The sequence below is a fragment of the Pinus tabuliformis genome, chromosome X (genome assembly GCF_031772625.1).
Source record: "Pinus tabuliformis cultivar Carrire ecotype Pingquan chromosome X, CPIR1, whole genome shotgun sequence".
NCBI classification, from domain to species: domain Eukaryota; kingdom Viridiplantae; phylum Streptophyta; class Pinopsida; order Pinales; family Pinaceae; genus Pinus; species Pinus tabuliformis.
In genome coordinates, this window is record NC_142308.1 from 516,769,505 (window position 1) to 516,788,408 (window position 18,904).

The 18,904-nt window shown below is 38.5% G+C and overlaps 1 pseudogene; it reads right to left on the bottom strand.

Annotated features, from left to right (window-relative positions):
• Positions 1 to 16,148: 16,148 nt before the first annotated feature.
• On the bottom strand, positions 16,149 to 18,657 carry LOC149140950 (endoglucanase 17-like; annotated as a pseudogene).
• Positions 18,658 to 18,904: the final 247 nt, after the last annotated feature.

Consider the following 18,904-nt stretch of genomic DNA (forward strand, 5'->3'; position numbering starts at 1 on the left):
AAGCAAACTCCAACCAGAGATGGACTGGGAGGGCATTTACCAGATATGTCGCCTCTAAAAAGAGGACGAGATCCGGAGGCTACCTGGCCCTTTCCAGACTCTGTCTAAGATTATAATAGAAACACACAAGTGGTATAATAGCCGAGAATTCTCACAGATATACAAGTAACAATGATACTATATATATCAAATAAACCATAAACATATACACAAGAAATGCAGAGAGAATGCTAAGCCATTTTATTATACTGAGTAATAAAATGAGTAGGGGAGGTGATCAGGAAGATGGCACCTCTACTTGCACAAGGAAAGTGAAGAAATACACTCAGAATAGCAAAGGAATGGCCCCTCTCTGATCTGCGTTCATGTTGCTGGGAAAACTGTTGCGCTGATGTTGCTGCTAAAAATCAAACGAGGATTTGGGGCTGCTCCCCTCCTTAGAAAAAGCTGAAACTCTGGAATTGGACTCTACTCAAGAAACCCAGAAAAACCCAGAAAGCTTTCCTGGAATGGTCGACCCCCGAAAATCACCCCCTTGGGGTTCTGTGCAGTTCCCCACTACTCTGCGTTGCCACTAAGTAGAACCCTCCGAAACTCAGCCCATAAATCTGCCAAACTCCTCCAATATGCAAGATCTAATCTCTTGCTCAATCCCACGGCTCAAATCCTCCACAAACCCTCAATCCAGGCTGCTCCCAAAAAGAAATGCGTCCCTCTCCCAGTGCTGCGCAGTCCTCAAGAACACTGATAAAACCACTACTGAAATGCTGAAGATACTGCTGCTGAAATGCTAAAAAAAATACATTGCCTGAGTAGGCACTCAAAGTCCCCCAGGGCTAAGGGTGAGATCTCCAAACGGAGACACTCAATGCACTAAACAATGCTGCAGACTAGCTAAACAGCCAGCGTGCTCTAAGCCAAATGACTATCACAAATGCACATAACCGAACAATCAAAATGAGGGGGCTCCTCTCTCTTTTATAGCTTCTGCCTCTCTCAATCCCAATGCTCACCTTCTCCTGCGTGATTCCCTTTTGCCACATGTTCCTCCACTCCTGCGCAGTCCCTCCATGTGTCTGCGTGGGCTCCATTTATGCATCCCCTTTTTGGCCCCCTTGGCTCTCCCTTTAAGTCACAACGTTGTGCCCCTTTCTCACTTTTTTATTTACAAAATAAATATAGAAGGAAAAATTTGGCAAAATCGAATATTCCAATTAGCTGGGGCTAATTAGTAATATTACTGTCTCCCCCGGCAAAATGTTGCTTGTCCTCAAGCAACTGAAGTGATGGATGCTGTAAGATCTTCTCATTCTCTCAAGTGGCATCCTCATCTGGCAAATTCTTCCACCTCACCAAGAATTCCCGGACCGTCTTGCTCCGCAGCTGCCTCTCCCTGGTATCAATGATAGTATCCGGCTGCAATACTAAATGCCCCTCATCATCCATAGGTGGTAGCTCATCTGTCACTGTTACCTACTGCCCCAATGCCTTTTTCAGGCATGATACATGAAAAATGTTATGAATCTTGCTACCTTGGGGCAGCTCCAACTCATATGCAACCTGTCCAATCCTGCGTATCACCCTGTATGGCCCATAAAAGCGGGGCTTGAGCTTTTCAACCCCCTTCTGCTTCAGTGATGACTGTCGGTATGGCTGTAATTGTAGGTAGACCATGTCCCCCACCTCGAACTGCCTCTCTACCCAACCCCTGTCAACATACATCTTCTGCTGGTTCTGCGTTGTAGCCATGTTATCCTTGAGAGCTCGGATGATATCCTGACTCTCTTGGATCCAAATCTTGGCTCTAGGAGCGCTGCTGTCACCAAACATCACGTCAACAAAAGATAAAGGATGATACCCATATAAGGCATAGAATGGTGACATACCAATGGATATGTGATGTGAAGTATTGTAGCAATACTCCCCCAGATGTAGTCACTTTAGCCATGCTCGTTGCTGCCCACTGACATAGTTACGCAAGTAGCCCTCCAGCCACTTGTTAACTATCTATGTTTGCCCATCCGTATGTGGGTGATAACTGGTACTCAGAGTCAACTCCGTCCCCACCAACCGGAAAAGCTCTTGCCAAAACCTGCCCATGAAACGGCTATCCCTGTCACTGACGATGGTCTTAGGAAGACCATGTAGCCTGAAGATCTCCCTGAAGAACATCTCGGCCACCTGTGCTGCTATATAGTGTGCGGATATGGCTAAGAAATGCGCGTACTTTGTCAGTCGGTCAACAACGACAAAGATACAATCCTTGCCTTGGACCGTGGGAAATCCTGTGATGAAGTCCATCGAAATGCTCTCCCATTTCCCCTCTGGAATGGGTAGCGGCTGCAATAAAGCCGCGGGATGGCTCATCTATCCCTTGTTCCGCTGGCAAACATCGCACTCCCTGATATGCCAGAGTACGTCCACCTTGAGGCCCTTCTAGGAGAACCTCTCTCTAATGGCCCTGTAGGTTTTGGTAAACCCCTGATACCCTGCCAATGGTGAATCATGTGATGCCTGGAGTATCTTCTTCTTGAGCTGAGACCCCTCAGTCAAGAAGATCCGATCCCTATAATAGATGATCTCATCGATCACCCTGAACCTGTCATCTGCCACCTGCCCATCCAGAATCTCACATGCAAACCTGTCCTTGGAGTACTCTACTAAGAGTCGATCCCTCCAGTCTGTATCCAAGCTCATAAGAGACAACGTGGCTGGTCTAAGTGAAAGGGCATCTGCTACCACGTTGTTCTTACCCTTGACATACTCAATGTCAAAGTCATATGCTTGGATCTTTCTGATCCACTTCTGCTGCCTCTCCTGCAACTGCTTCTGCTCCAAAAAGAACTTGAGGCTGTTGTGATCAGTCCTCACCCTGAACATGTTCCCCACCAAATACTGCCGATACTTAGCCAATGCATGCATGATGGCCAGCATCTCCTTGTCGTATATAGAATACAACCTCTCGTGCGAAAGGAGCTTCCGGCTCTCAAAGGCTATAGGGTGACCTCCCTGCATCAATACTACACCGATCCCCTCTCCCGACGCATCACACTCCAAAACAAATGGCTGCGTAAAATATGGAAATGCAAGCACTGGGTAGCTTCTCATAACCTCCTTGAGCCTATCAAAGGCTCGCTGTGCTGTATCTGACCAACTGAATGCCCCCTTCCTCGTCAAATCTGTCAGGGGTGTAGCAAGCTGTGAGAAACCTTTGACGAACTTCCGGTAGTAAGTACAAATACCAATGAATCCTCGAAGTTCCGTCACGTTTCTCGGCTCCAGCCAATCTCTGATGGCCCTAATATTCTCCTTGTGGACCCTCACTCTGTCCACTCCAATGATGTGTCCCAAGTATAACATCTCCGTTAACCTGAACTCACATTTGGAGAGCTTGGCATAGAACTGCTGCTCCTCCAAGATGCGTAATACTGTCTCGATATGCTGGAGATGCTCCTCCCACGTCCTGCTGTAAATGAGTATATCATCAAAGAACACCAACACAAACTTCCTCAAGTGACTATGGAAGATGTGATTCATGCAAGACTGGAATGTAGCTGGGGCATTGGTTAGCTCGAAGGGCATCACCAAAAACTCAAAGTGCCCATAGTGACATCTAAAGGCGGTCTTGGGAATGTCCTGCTCCCTCACGCGAATCTGATGGTACCCTGATCTCAAATCAATCTTTGAGAAGAACCGTGCTCCTCTCAACTCATCCATCAACTCATCGATCCTGGCTATGGGGTACTTGTTCTTTAGTGTCCTCTTGTTTAGGGCCCTGTAGTCAATGCACATCCTCAATGTACCGTCCTTCTTCTTCACCAACACCACAGAAAAAGCAAAAGGACTCGTGCTCGGTCGGATGTGCCCAAGAGCCAACAACACCTGAATGGCCCGCTCTATCTCATCTCGATAGGCGTTGGGATGCCTAAAGGGAGTAGTAATCACTTCCTGCATGCCCTGCTCAAGCTCAATAGTGTGCTCAAACCCCCGGTCTGGTGGCTGACCCGGCGGAATCTCCCAAAATACTATAGCATATTGGTCAAGTATGGACTATATCTCCGGGTGCACTGTCTGCCCTGTAGTCCCTGCCTCCGATGCACGCAGCTCTACTACCCACTCTATGTCTCCCTTCCAGAAGACTGCCTCCATCCAATGAGCCGAAATGGTCTGAGGCAGATACGTATGTTGTCCCTGTATCTTCTCATGCCTCCCTGTCTTCTCATTATCCCACTCCATCTCTAGGGTCTTCCAATCCGTCGTGACCTTCCCTAGAGTGATGAGCCATTGAACACCTAGTATCATGTTGGTGTCCAGAATATCGACCACGAAAAATTGGTCAGTCAATGTGTAGGTGCCCATTGTCACTGAAAGCTCTGGAACATATCGAGCACACGTCATGGTCTGATCCCCTAGGATCAAGATTGAAAACCCATCAAAGCTCTCTATCTGTATGCCTCTCTGCTCAACCATCTGTGCATCGATGAAGTTGTGGGTCGCCCCACTGTCAACCAAAACTGACACTCGCTGGCCACGTACTGTCTCTCGTATGCGTGGCGTCAGATACTTGGGAACTCCTCGCAATGCGGCAAGAGCCCCTCTGGTGGGTGCAAAATATGCACCACCTGCTGCTAGCGGTGGAGGTGGCAAAGGTCCCTGTCCATCATGGCTATCTCATGCCTCCACACCATCCTTGTCATCCTCTTCTCCACTGCTCTCGGAGAAAACCTCAATGAAATGTGCCTTACCAGCAACACATCTATGTCCTGGTGCCCATGGCTCCTGACATGTGAAGCACAACCGCTTCTTCTTCAGCTCCCTCTTGACATCATCGTCAATCTGCACTCATCCTGGATTCCCCTTTGGAGGTGGAATCCTCACATCCTTCCCCTTAGACTGGAAAGTCTGTCTCTGGGGGTAAGGTGTCCGGGTCCTAGGTAAGACATCCTGTAGGTCCCGGGTCCTGCTGATAACATCCTGAAGGGTGGTCGGTCTAGCGGATCTGACTAGACCCCGAAGTGGCTCTACTAACCCCTCAACATACATATAGATCCTCCGTGCCGTGGATAGATCTAGCACCATCACTAAGACCCTCAAGAAATCTGCAATGTAGGTCTCTGGGTTCCCTGTTTGTTTGAGCCTTGTCATCTCAACAAAATGCTGCTCTGGATCCCTCCGATCAAATCGCTCCATCAATCTCCTGGTGAACTCGGCATATGTCGTCACCATGGAGTGTCCTAGTGTAACCATCCCATGAAACCACCAATTCTGGGCCTCACCATCCAAATGCAATGTCGCCACCTTAATGGCCTCTGTCTCCGACATCTGGTTAAGCTGGAAATAAATGTCTAGCTTCTCTACCCAAGACCTTGCTGAACTATTTGTTGAGCCATCAAACGTAGGCAAGTGGAATCTACTCGCTGCACAGTGGGTGTCACCATCATGATAATGTCGGTACCCTCTGTGATGGTCGTGGGGTCTACTATCCCGCTGGAGCTGAACAAAATCACGGAATGAGAGGGCTTCCCTGAACTCCTGCCCATAGGCCTGGTACTCTGCAAAATAATCACCCATGTGTCCAGGCTCTGCCTCCTTCTAAGCTACGGCCCCCGTGTCTGCTCCTAAAAAAGTGGGCATGGTAGAGCGTGTAGGGGCATGTGAGGCCACCTGCTACGCAGTATCACGCTGCTCTGGCAAATGGTGGGATGCACCCGATCCCTCACCAACCTGGAAAACCCGTGGACTCTCACGCTATCTGGCATCTACTGCTGTGAATCTTTGCCCCATCACCTCAATCTGCCTCGACATATCCTGCACTGATTTGAGGAGCATATCCGCAAATCTCTTCCTGTCATCATCTGCCATTGGAGCCTCCTGCTTTGCATCCACCACCGGCTCCCTCTGTTCTGCGTCCACCACCGGAACACAATCTCCTTCTCCGTAAGTATTCTCCAACCTATGCCTAGCATCTCTGTATCTCCGACCTCTGTAACAGATATAGGGTTTCTCCCCCGGTGTCATAGATTGCTAGCTCCACAGGCTGAGCCAGATCTATGCTCTGATACCACTGCAATATCCCATATCAGGAATATACCCCAAACACAAGCAAACTCCAACCAGAGATGGACTGGGAGGGCATTTACCAGATATGTCGCCTTTAAAAAGAGGACGAGATCCGTAGGCTACCTTGCCCTTTCCAGACTCTGTTTAAGATAATAATAGAAACACACAAGTGGTATAATAGTCGAGAATGCTCACCGAGATACAAGTAACAATGATACTATATATATCAAATAGACCATAAATAGATACACAAGAAATGTAGAGAGAATGCTAAGCCATTTTATTATACTTAGTAATAAAATGAGTACAGGAGGTGATTAGGAAGATGGCACCTCTACTTGCACAAGGCAAGTGAAGAAATACACTCAGAATAGCAAAGGAATGGCCCCTCTCTGATCTGCGTCCAAGCTACTGGGAAAACTGCTGCGCTGCTACTGCTGCTAGAAATCAAACGAGGATTTGGGACTGCTCCCCTCCTCAGAAAAAGCTGAAACTCTGGAATCGAACTCTACTCAAGAAACCCAGAAAACCCAGAAAGCTTTCCTAGAACGGCCGACCCCCGAGAATCACCCCCTTGGGATTTTGCGTAGTTCCCCACTGCTCTGCGCTGCCACTGAATAGAACCCTCCAAAACTCAGCCCAAAACTCTACCAAACTCCTCCAATATGCAAGAGTTGATCTCTTGCTCAATCCCTCGGCTCAAATCCTCCACAAACCCTCAATCCAGACTGCTCCCAAAAAGAACTGCGTCCCTCTCCCAATGTTGCGCAGTCCTCCAGAACACTGATAAAACCACTGCTGAAATGCTGAAGATACTGCTGCTGAAATGCCAACGAAAATACCTTGCCCGAGCAGGCACTCGAAGTCCCTCGGGGCTAAAGGTGAGATCTCCGAATGGAGACACTCAATGCACTAAACAGTGCTGCAGACTAGCTAAACAGCCAGTGTAAGTCAAAACGACTATCACAAATGCACATAACCGAACAATCAAAATGAGGGGGCTCCTCTCTCTTTTATAGCTTCTGCCTCTCTCAATCCCAATGCTCACCTTCTCCTGCGTGATTCCCCTTTTGCCACGTGTTCCTCCCCTCCTGCGCAGTCCCTCCATGTGTCTGCGTGGGCTCCATTTCTGCGTCCCCCTTTTGGCCCCCTTGGCTCTCCCTTTAAGTCACAACGTTGTGCCCCTTTCTCAGTTTTTTTATTTACAAAATAACTATAGAAGGCAAAATTTGGCAAAATCGAATATTCGAATTAGTTGGGGCTAATTAGGAATATTACACTAACACAATACTTAGTTAAATATTGTGAGTGTTTGAACTTGACTGAGATGTGTGTCCAATCAGCCACTTAAAATGATTTTTGGGCTCTATTTTAAAGAGCTTATGAAAAGTTGGGGTTTTAATGTTTTATATTTTTAAATTTGTTTGCATGCAATAAACTAAACTTAAATAACAAAAAGTAAATCTATATAAAAAATGAGAGTGAACCATTCAACTAAAGTTTGAATATCATAGATTAATGTTGATAAATGAAAGACATATAATAAGCTTGTAATATTAAACAATTTCAACAATAAAATGTATGGAATCCTTTCAAAAGTAATCACAAACACTATCTAATATTCTATAGGAATTGATATGTGAATGAGCAAAGAAAACAAATACCAGTAGTGTCTATCAAATAATTAAATAGATCACAAGATATCATACTGATAACTCCATAGACACATCAAATTTCAAAATCGTCTTCAAAAGCTTGAATATCAAAATATTGGTTACAAAATCAGAGTCTTAAGTTTCAACAATTTCCAACCTCTACACCAACGTAAAGGGTTGTATAAATAAGAAAAGTAAACATGATAAGGTTTGCGTTCAGCTAACGATAGAAAATCTTTAAAGATTTTCTTCAATAAAGATAATATTAAAAATACAAATCCTATCCAATCATAACATCTTCTCCTAGAACAAGGTAGGTTGTTTTAACCTTCTTCCTAGATTTGAGAGGCTAAAGCTAAGTCAAGTAGCATCTTTTTAGGATCATTTGTTTGGAATGTATGCAACCCATTCCAAATAATTTCATAAATATGTTGAAGATGAATTGGTACAAAATTGTCAATATTTAATAGACGTCTAGATAAAATATTCTAAATATACCTCTTTATCGATTATATTTTGTTGAAACTTAGATATCAATTTCATTTGTTCAAGAGGAGTTTGCAAAAAAATATGAAAATCCTTGTTCATCCCATGTACCAATTTCTTTAATTTTGTTTTCATATGATGTTCTTTTATCTTCAATTTCTTGTTGATTAAGTCTCAATGGCATTGTGTCCTTGAGGGCTTTTGGTTGAGGCATATCAAACTCTTATGTAATATCCAATCCTGAATCCCAAATAGAATCATAAAGCTTAACTAAATATTCAATCGATTTTTTAATTTCTTTGCAGTTTGAATCTCTTTGGTTTAATGAGGCGATCATAAGATTTCTATCCTTTTTAGAGGATTTTACAATATTATTGAGACTGAATTTCTTTTCTCAATCAACAATATAACCAATTTTGTTATTTATCAAAGTTGTCCTTCTCCATTATTAATTCAATTTTGTCAGTAATGGACAATAACTCAAGGAAAAATCTGTAGATTCTATCCATCTCCTTGAAAAATTTAAGCTAAACCTTATTTAAGTGTTGATTTACCTGTAAGGCCTATTCTTTTAGGAAATTAATACTTGCATCAATTTCTTGGCTTTGCTTTAATCGTTTCTACGAGGATTCAAATGTTTTCTTAAGAAATGAGATTTTTGTACTCTTGAGATGTCTTCAAACCTTCAATTTCCTTAATATGTTGATTAGTCGAATCAACCAATTTTGTTTGCCACAATTGCTCTAGATTTGAATTACTCAAGATTATGTTTTTGCTCTATATGTTGAATAGTTAAAGCAAAGCCTTCTCCAAGCACTATGGAATGTCTCTGCCATTCTTCTTCATTGAAAAATTTGTTCCTTTCCAGTTGTGCTTTGAGTTCTTTGATTTTATTCAAACTTTTTACATATTCATCATATAGATCATCCATAGTATGTTGTGTATAATTCATGAAAGATCTGAGGAATTGAGTTGACACTCTAGCTTTATATTTGTGATCACCTGAGGCTTACCTACTTAATTCTATAACATTTTTAGTAAAATCATGCTTCCTCTTTTTAGTCCTCTTGACCATTGTTTTGGTTTGAGAGTTGAAATATAAATCACTTAAAGAAGGAATTGTTTCAATAACTGGTTCAACTTTATATAATGGTATAAAAATAGAAGAAACAACTGGAATATTTGTTGAAATAGGAGTTAATGAAATTCCTAGAGACCAATCTTTCGAAATTTGCATTGATGATTTAGGAGTCTGTGAAACATCTTGAACTGACTCCTTATGAATTCTTTGAGTTTATATAGTGACCTTCATTACACTTTGTTGAATTTATCTATCGATATCTTGGACAATTGTTTGAATATTTTGTTGGGATTTGGCTAATTTTTTAACCATTTCTGCCTATGAAAAAATCCATGTTCGTGAATCATTTTGGTTGATTTGGTTAGTTGGTTGGCTCAACATCAATTATCATCTTTTTTGACATATAAATATCATGTTCCTGAGATGTTTCCTTCTTTGTGCTTTGAAACTTTTTATCTTGCTTTTGTACATTGCTTTCCTTGTCTTTTTCAATCAAATCAAATGAAACACAAGATTGCAATAAAGAGGTAAAATGAAGTGAAACTGGAGATTTTGATACTCCAACATTTTTCTTTGACTTATATGGAGAAGTAGGCTCTGTAAGAATATTAGTGAATTGAAAATCAAATTTTCAGATAATTTTAACTTTTCAAGAGGGGTTGAAGTATAAATACTCCTTTGTTTAAGATAAAATTAATAAGTCTTCTCCCTAAACTGTGTACTTTAGTCCTCTCCTCAACATCCATGACCTCTTGGAGCTACTTGATCAAAATCATCAACATAAATAAAAAGCATAATGATACAAGCGTTGTTGATGTTGAAAAGCTTTTGATAAGCTTATCAATTTTTAACTATTAATGATAACATTTTGGGGTCATATCTAAAATAGGGCAAAGAATGCAACCAAAATTTTTGCAACTACCCAGCTTCGACTACAACATTTCCCCTATCTTTAATCACCATTAGACCAAATTTAATAGGAAAATTGGGCCATACTTTCTTTTGAATTTAATGCAACATACTAGCTTGACCATGAAGTGCAGCTTGATTAGTTATTTCTTTGACAACTAGCCTATCAGGTATATACCTTGGAAAAATGTGAGTTCCTACCTCATTTCCTTAAATCCTGATAAAATATATATGTTTTTTTTCTACAAACCAATCACAAATTTTAGACAGGGCTTCCTGAAAATATTTACTAATTCTTGGGGGCTCCAAATAAAACTTCATGAAGAGGAATCGTGATATTTATTGCATATATCATAAAAGTGTTGTTTAAATTGACTTTCCCATAAGATAGCAACATAATCTTGTATAACCCGTTGATGATTGAAAATGGAAATGGAACTAAGGCCATAACAACATCCATGAGATAAGTAGGCATATAAAAACCATGTTCAAACTGAAGAGGAGAAGCTACAAATACCTTAATGGCTTCTGATATATTTTGAGACAGAATATATGCCCAATTGAATTTCTTTGACTATTTATGAATTCCATAAATAAGAGGAACACATTCAACTTTACGATGCTCAGGATTCACTTCTCCATATATTGTAGAAAACATCTTGATTATATATCTGAAAGGGGATTTAAGGATTACTACTGGGTGATCTTTTCCTGTTTTCAATTTGCATCTTTCAGGATCATGGAACCAGTCTTTAATGACTAAGTTATAATGATTGTTATTTTTTTTAGAACATTATGATGGAATTCATCTAAAAATTCTTTGTTCAGAAGGATTTCAGGAGGATTTAACTAATAGATGGTGCTAAGAACTTTAGGTTTACAAGAAGTAATAACATATTAATTATGATCATAAATAGAAGAAGTTGATACAAGAGCACGAGTCAAAATCCAACTTATCATATCGTAATAAGAAAAAATGTTGGGTTGGGTTGCAATTTTATGCAACTCGGTTTTCCTAATTGCTTCATAGTATAAAGAAGATTCATCATCTGAATACTATGATTCTACCCATTTCCTTTCTTCAAAGAAACTAAATATTTCTTCCCACGAAAGCTTGCCTGTGTCCTGAGACCTATAAGTCGTATACGAAATGAGGGAAGGATTTAAATTGGAATATTTTGGTCTTGGGGCTTTCGCTACTTTCATTTTCTTCTTGACTTCTTGAAATGTGTGTCTAGAAGCCTGCGTTTCTCCTTTCTTAACTATTTTCAAATAACCTGTAATGGAGTAGAATTAATAATAAGAAAATGAATTTAACAAAACAATTGAACAATTTTAATTAACAAATTCAAAACAAACTTAATACTAACCAACTAAATGCATACTTGATTAAAAAAATCACTATTGTTTTTGTTGAAAATTAGGTGTTTTGTGCACAAACAGCTTAAAAAATTTTAATGCGAAAAAACTCAAATTTAAGCATTTAACAACTTCTCGAAATAAAGAATGGTGAATTTATCAGAAATCATGCAAAATAAATAAAATTTAGTAAAGTGCGTACTTGTTCATTAATGTTTATTAAATCTGTCATGAAAGCCCACTGTTAAACCACTCATTAACTGAGGAAGTACTTGGGTAGTCATGAGGTGAAGGTTTTATTTATATTCAAAGATTATAATGAGCATCGGTATGTCGACTACCTAACTGTTGTTCTTATTTAATTAAAATGAAACAAAACAAAAAAGAATGAAAAATCATATAAAAACCAAAAAGGTTAACTAGACTAGTTGGGAGGTCAAGAAGGTCAGGACTATTGCAAGTCGGAAGTAACACACATACATGACTCACAAGCTTCGAAGATTAGATAGTCGAGAGGCCAAGAGTCAGGACAACTTTTCAATGATATCGAGACTTTCAACCTCCGACCTTAACTATTTATTATTCTCTCTCTCTCTATATATATATGAGTCATGACAAATTTTCAATGATATCGAGACTTTCGACCTCTGACCTTAACTATTTATTACTCTCTCTCTCTCTCTCTCTCTATATATATATATATATATACTCTCTCTCTCTCTCTCTCTCGATATCATTGAAAATTTGTCCCGACTCTTGGCCTCTCGACTATCTAATCTTCGAATCTTGTGAGTCATATCTATATATATATATATATATATATATATATATATATATATATAAACATGTTTTCTTTAGGCAATTTTTAAATGAAACAAAAACTAACAAAATTAAAAGGGTTCCTATTGTAAAATTTTAAAAATAAGGGGACTTGTTATATGCCTAACAATTAATGACAACACATTGGGAGAAACAATTATCTCTACTAGTGTGTTGGATCTCCAAAATGTCATTCATTTCACCCTCTTTTCTTTCACTTTGCTTCAAAATTTACCATATTCTGCAACTCCATAACTATGCACTAAGACCATTTTCATAATTAAATATTGGCTTATACACATTATTTTCCAATAAATTTATTTTGGTATTTTGAGTGAATTTATGGTTAAAAAAAAAAAACATGTATCCACTTATATATAAAAGTTGGATGAGTTTTGTGATGTGTGTAGGCATATTTGAAGATTCTAGGACAGTCACATTTGGCCTCCAAGACTCAAATTATAATTTCCTCTTCAAACTCTTGAAGATTTGAGGAAGATTTGAGATCATTGGTCAAGTACATTTCATGGAGAAGGATCATGGAAGTTTTCATAAATGTCTCCTATCAAAGCTAGGAAAGATTTGTAAGAGGATATGAAGAGATGCTAATTACTAGATGTCAACTCATGGTTGTAACCACATGAGAGATTTGTGGATCTACATTTATGAATTAGTTATCTTAGTTTTTGTATAAATAAGAGTGCCTTCTCCTCTCAAAAGGTGTGAAAAGTTTGGGAGCTATGCTCATGCTTCAGTGTAGAGTTTTGGATGTTAAGGATTGACACTATGCTTATGAGTGATGTAATGAATACCATTGTAATTCACTTTGATATGGTTGTACTTTCATGTTGAAATTTGGTGTTTGATCAATAGTTTTCTCAAATTTCTACCTCTCATGCACTTCATGATGGCCACTTGATGAGTATGAGTGTATTTTAATGTTTCATTTTGCAAGATATATTAGTTTCTTTTTCGTTTACTTCAAGTCTTTTTATTATATGCAATGTTTACACTATTTTATGGTCATTCCATTTTTGTTCTTTTGCAGGTCAAGCATTATTGCATTCATTTATTTTCAATTTGTTTGTTTTTAGATTCGTAGATACTCACGAATGATACTAATTTGACAATGCACACATTAGAAATTTCAATTGATCTCTCACTATTTTCAAAATAAGTTGCCTTTAAATTTCATAGTTTAAGAACTCAATGCTTTCTTAGTATAGGATTTGTTGCTTTCTAGATTAAATTTACTTTCAAGTCATTATAATATATTTACTTTCTTATTCATAAGATAAATTTACTTTCCCATTGACAATATAGATTTACTTTCATGTCACTAGAATAGATTTATTTTCACATCAATAGAGTAAGTTTACTTTCATGTCAATCATCATTTCAATTTCATAGATTAAAAGATTGCTTTCAAAGTTCCGAATTTGAGACTTTTGAAGCATGTGCATACTCATCTTAGCCATATTTCATGAATAGGTTTTCCATCATTTCAATAGGTTAAGTCACTCTTAAATTGAAAGTTGATTCCTAGCATATATTATGCAAGTGTACTTCACAAGTATACGACCCTAGAGATCAATCTGTAAATGTTTGATATTTTGAAAATAAGGTAAACAATAAAATAGAAGTATTTACATGACAAAGACTAAACAAGGTTAGGACAACTGGAGTTTGGGACTATCTCAAGCCGAAAGTAACACAAATACATGACTCACGAGTTTCGAAGATCAGATAGTCAGGAGGTCAGGAGTCAGGACAGATTTTCAATGATATTGAGACTTCCAACCTCTGACCTTAACTATTTATTATTGTCTATATATGTGTGTGTGTTCTTTAGGCAATTTTTAAATGAAACAAAAACTAAAAAAATTAAAAGGTCCCTATTTAAAAAATAAGGGGAGTTGTTGTAGGCCTAACAACTAATGGCAACACATAGGGAGAAACAATTATCTCTATTAGTGAATATTTAAAATTGAAATAAAATTAAAGGCTTTATAATTTTTTTCTAAATTATGATCAATTTGTAAATGTTTGATATTTTGAAAATATGGTAAACAATCAAATATAAGTATCTACATGACAAAAATTGAATCTTTTAGAATAAGAGCCAAATGATGAAGTTATTTTTCATCTTTAAACCCAAATAAAATCAATTATGAACTGTTAATACTAAGTTTTGAATTTTAATACTATCAATACAATTTGCATAATATTGTCTTCATCTCTCTTAATTCCAGTATTGCTTCACTACCAACAGCCATGTTGAGTACATCGGTGAAGATTACATTGCTATCATAAAAGAATTTACTCGCTGTCAGCAAGCATGTTCAATACCTCAACAAGTTTTCTAATATTTCCCACATTTTATTGCAAAAATGCTTTCAACCCTTTGATTATTTAATATCCTTTTGAAAGACTATAAATATATTGCTTTTGCAATTTTTGGATTTCAAAAGAGTGGGGCAATATGAAAGTTATTTTGATTTACCAAAAAAATTGATGTATTGAGAATCCTAACTTGGTATTTTATTATTCATTGCTAATAAAATTAAGTGTATTTTTAAATATGAAAGTGATGTAGCTCTTGCTTCAAAAAGCAAATAACAAGGCACTTTCCTACTAATGAAAGTTTTTATTTAAAAATAAAAGTAGTAACAAGCATAATAGATTGTACATAAGTTTATACTAGCATTTGCACCACATGTTGCAAAGGAAACGTTGTAAGGTAATGACATAATATATATTGTCTGATTCAACCGCTCCTAATGACTGACCTTTTGATTGAATGTAAAAGTGGTTTGCACCTCTTGAGACATTTTGTCCCTTTTTACACTCAACAAAGACACCAAAAGAGAGACTGCTACTTCCACCACCCTGTGTTTTAGAATGCTCTTCTCACCACAACAATGACAACATGATTTTGATTATCCATGGAAAATTTCATGATCTTCACAGGGATTGACTTGTTAATAACACTATAGGGAAGTCCAAGGAAGTACAAGCAAGATGTCTCTTCTGAATGTTAGATTTCACAGTCCAATGCATGAAAAGGCAAACTCTACAACAATGAGAACTGAAATAAAACCAACTGTCCATAAACACCTTGCTCGAGTTTTTGAATATGTTTGGATCCTTACTATAAAATAAGTTATAGTTCAAACTGGTCCTATTTCTAACGCAAAGAAGAATACAAACACATATCCATATTGCGAATATTAAGGATAGAACACAACATGGGTGGGACTTTTGCAAATCAATTCCAAACACCAAAACTCCAAAGCATTACTGAAATGAAATGGAATCTTTCCCTGAAGATTTATGGGACGAAGATAGTAGGTATTGTAGATGATTTTAAGCATGAAAGTTTTTGTAGATGATGAGGGAAATGACTTCCCCAATTTAAAGAACTATCAGTGCATTGTCTCGTGGCTCTGCGCCATGTCACAAATTCTGGCATTAACGAGTGAGAATTCTGAACGAGTAAAGTCTTCCAGGGGCAATACCATAGATATATAGTTACTTCACTACAATTCAGAGTTCCCTCTATCATCCTCCTCCTTTGGTTTAGATAAGGAGGTCCAGAGGGTAAGATACTTAAGGAGATAGGCTGGATTTCTTAGAATGCTTCTTTTAAAGCATTACTATAGATATATAGTTACTTAACTACAACACAAAATTGAAACCAAATAATTGAACATGAAGATAATTCTTCCATCCATCCTCCTTGTCTCGTTTACATAAGGAGGTACAAAGGGCAAGGTACTTTAGGACATGGTAGAATGGGCCAAATAAGTAAGGGGGCCTACTAAAGGTGCATTGATATATGTAGAAGGCTCTGGTTTCTCGTAATCATTTCGGTCATCAGGAAATCAATCCATTTGTCCATGCCTCCCACCACGGCTCCTACTAAGATGTTGAGATTGGGTACATTGTTGTACAGAGATTGGAAGCCTACGTTGCATGGAATGGGTTGAGGATGATTTGCCTTGCAGGGAAGAGAAGAGCCTCTATGATGAATACGTTTTGGATAGTGGGAACCATATCCAACCATGTATGACATCTCGAGAGGATTATCCCCCGATATGTAATCAACCTTCATTGAAAAAATAAAAACATGGGATTGAATCAGACCCCATATACTAATAACTGGATTAAAAGGTTAGAAAAATTAATTAGTGGGTTTCCATGAATCTATACCTGGCGTTTTCCAATAGTTCTTTGTCTATTTGGACTAAAATTTATTGACGCACAAGTTACTACTTGTTTGGAGGAGCTCAGGTATTTAGCATAAGTGAAGTGCAAGAAGGAAGAAGATGTAACATATTGCAAATTGCTATCAGGCATTGTGTAAAGAAGCCCTCCTACTTACACAAGAATATACCCAAAGTTAGAATCAAAATAAAATGTTGAGGAGAGAGCATGTATACCCTTCAAAACCAGTGAAAAAAGCAAATACCTGGAGTATATTTAGCATGTGAATAAGATACTCCAGGGAGAAGAGAGAAAATATAATTGTCAGCATGTCCTTTGTAGTCATGAAGAGACTTCACTTTTCATAGCAAGAACTCTTGCACACATTCAAACCATGCAATAGCTCACAAATTCAAACCCAGTAGGTACATAATCAAATTGAAACCCAATGAGTATATAAGAATGTGCTAACAATCACTAAATCACTAACCAAAAAAAATAAATAGATGTTGTTATACCTTTGATAGGAGGACTCGAGCACCTGCATGTTTATTGTCCCACCCAAATATATTGTCTGATTCATTAGCTCCTAATGACTGACCTTTTGATTGAATGTAATTTAGATAAGTTGGGTTGTGTGTTGCCTTATGCAGCCAAGCAACTCCCCAGAGTAGTTCATCCTGAGATGATCCCAAAAGCAAGTCAGTCATAAATCTTCAACCTCATCTGGCAGGCTAAGAATCAGCTCAAAATTTGACATTATATTTAACAGTACCTCATATCCAGAGTATGAGCAATAGAATGGACAAACTCCAGATCTAAGTGAGTCACTATAAGCTCCTCTGTGCTTATCAACAAAATCAAATACCTGAGAATCCCAAGGCAACAAGGTCAGCTGTGGGGATTTACAGTGAATTCCTACAATGTAAACTTAAAAGAGGTAACCATTTTAGTACTTACCCTCATGGCAGTATGAATAAGTCATTTGGAATATGAAGGATCAGATTTGCGAAATACAAGGGATGCAGCTGCAAGTGCTGCAGCTGTTTCAGCCTCAACATCTGAACCAGGATGTTGGCTGTCAATTTTATAAATAGTGCAAGTTGTGTCCATATCTTCTGGCCTTTCCCAACATTTGTGATCAGTGTTGGGATCCCCTACCTGACACAAGTTTGAACATTGAATAGATTTTAGCCATAAGATGCAAAACAAGTAATGTATCTTGTATTGTTAGTCAGATAAACAATGGCTATAGATACAGAGCATGACATGGGTTAGTTTGTAGAGAGTTGAATCGTTTTGTACTATATATGCATTTACCTGGACATATAAGGTGCCTAGATGTGCAATTGCTTTTAGAAGGTTATCTGTGGCCCAACAAATGGCATCCTTTGAGTTGGCTAGCTCACCACCCATGAACCCACTGAATTCCAAAACACTCCATGACAACATCGTTGTGTTGAATGCCATTGGAAACCCAAATTTAACATTCTCTCTTGCATCATAGTATCCTCCAACCATGTCCACCTGCAAAATAAAAAACGAAATAATGAAAACTGGAAGTGAAAAGAGGTTTTCACCTCTTGAGACATTTTGTCCCTTTTTACACTCAATAAAGACACCAAAATAGAGACTGCTACTTCCACCACCCTGTGCTGTAGAATTTTTTTCTCACCACAATAATGACAACATGATTCCAATTATCCGTCGAAAATTTCATGATCTTCACAGGAATTGACTTGCTAATAACACTATAGGGAAGTCCAAGGAAGTACAAGCAAGATGTCTCTTCTGAATGTTAGATTGCACAGTCCAATGCATGAAAAAACAAACTCTACAACAATGAGAACTGAAATAAAACCAGCTGTCTATAAATACCCAACTCGAGTTTTTGAATATCTTTGGCTCCTTACTTACCTGGACATATATGGTGCCTGGATGTGCAGTTGCTTTCAGCAGGTAATCTGTGGCCTAGTGAATGGCATCCTTTGAGTTGGCCAGCTCACCACCCATGAACCCACCGAATTCCAAAACACTCCATGACAACATCGTTGTGGTGAATGCCATTGGAAACACAAATTTAACACTGTCTCTTACATCATAGTATCCTCCAACCAAGTCTACCTACAAAATAAAAAAGGAAACAATGAAAACTAGAAGTGCAAAGTGGTTTTCACCTCTTGACACATTTTGTCCCTTTTTGCACTCAACAAAGACACCAAAAGAGAGACTGCTACTTCCACGACCCTGTGTTGTAGAATACTCTTCTCACCACAACAATGACAACATGATTCTGATTATCCATGGAAAATTTCATGATCCTCACAGG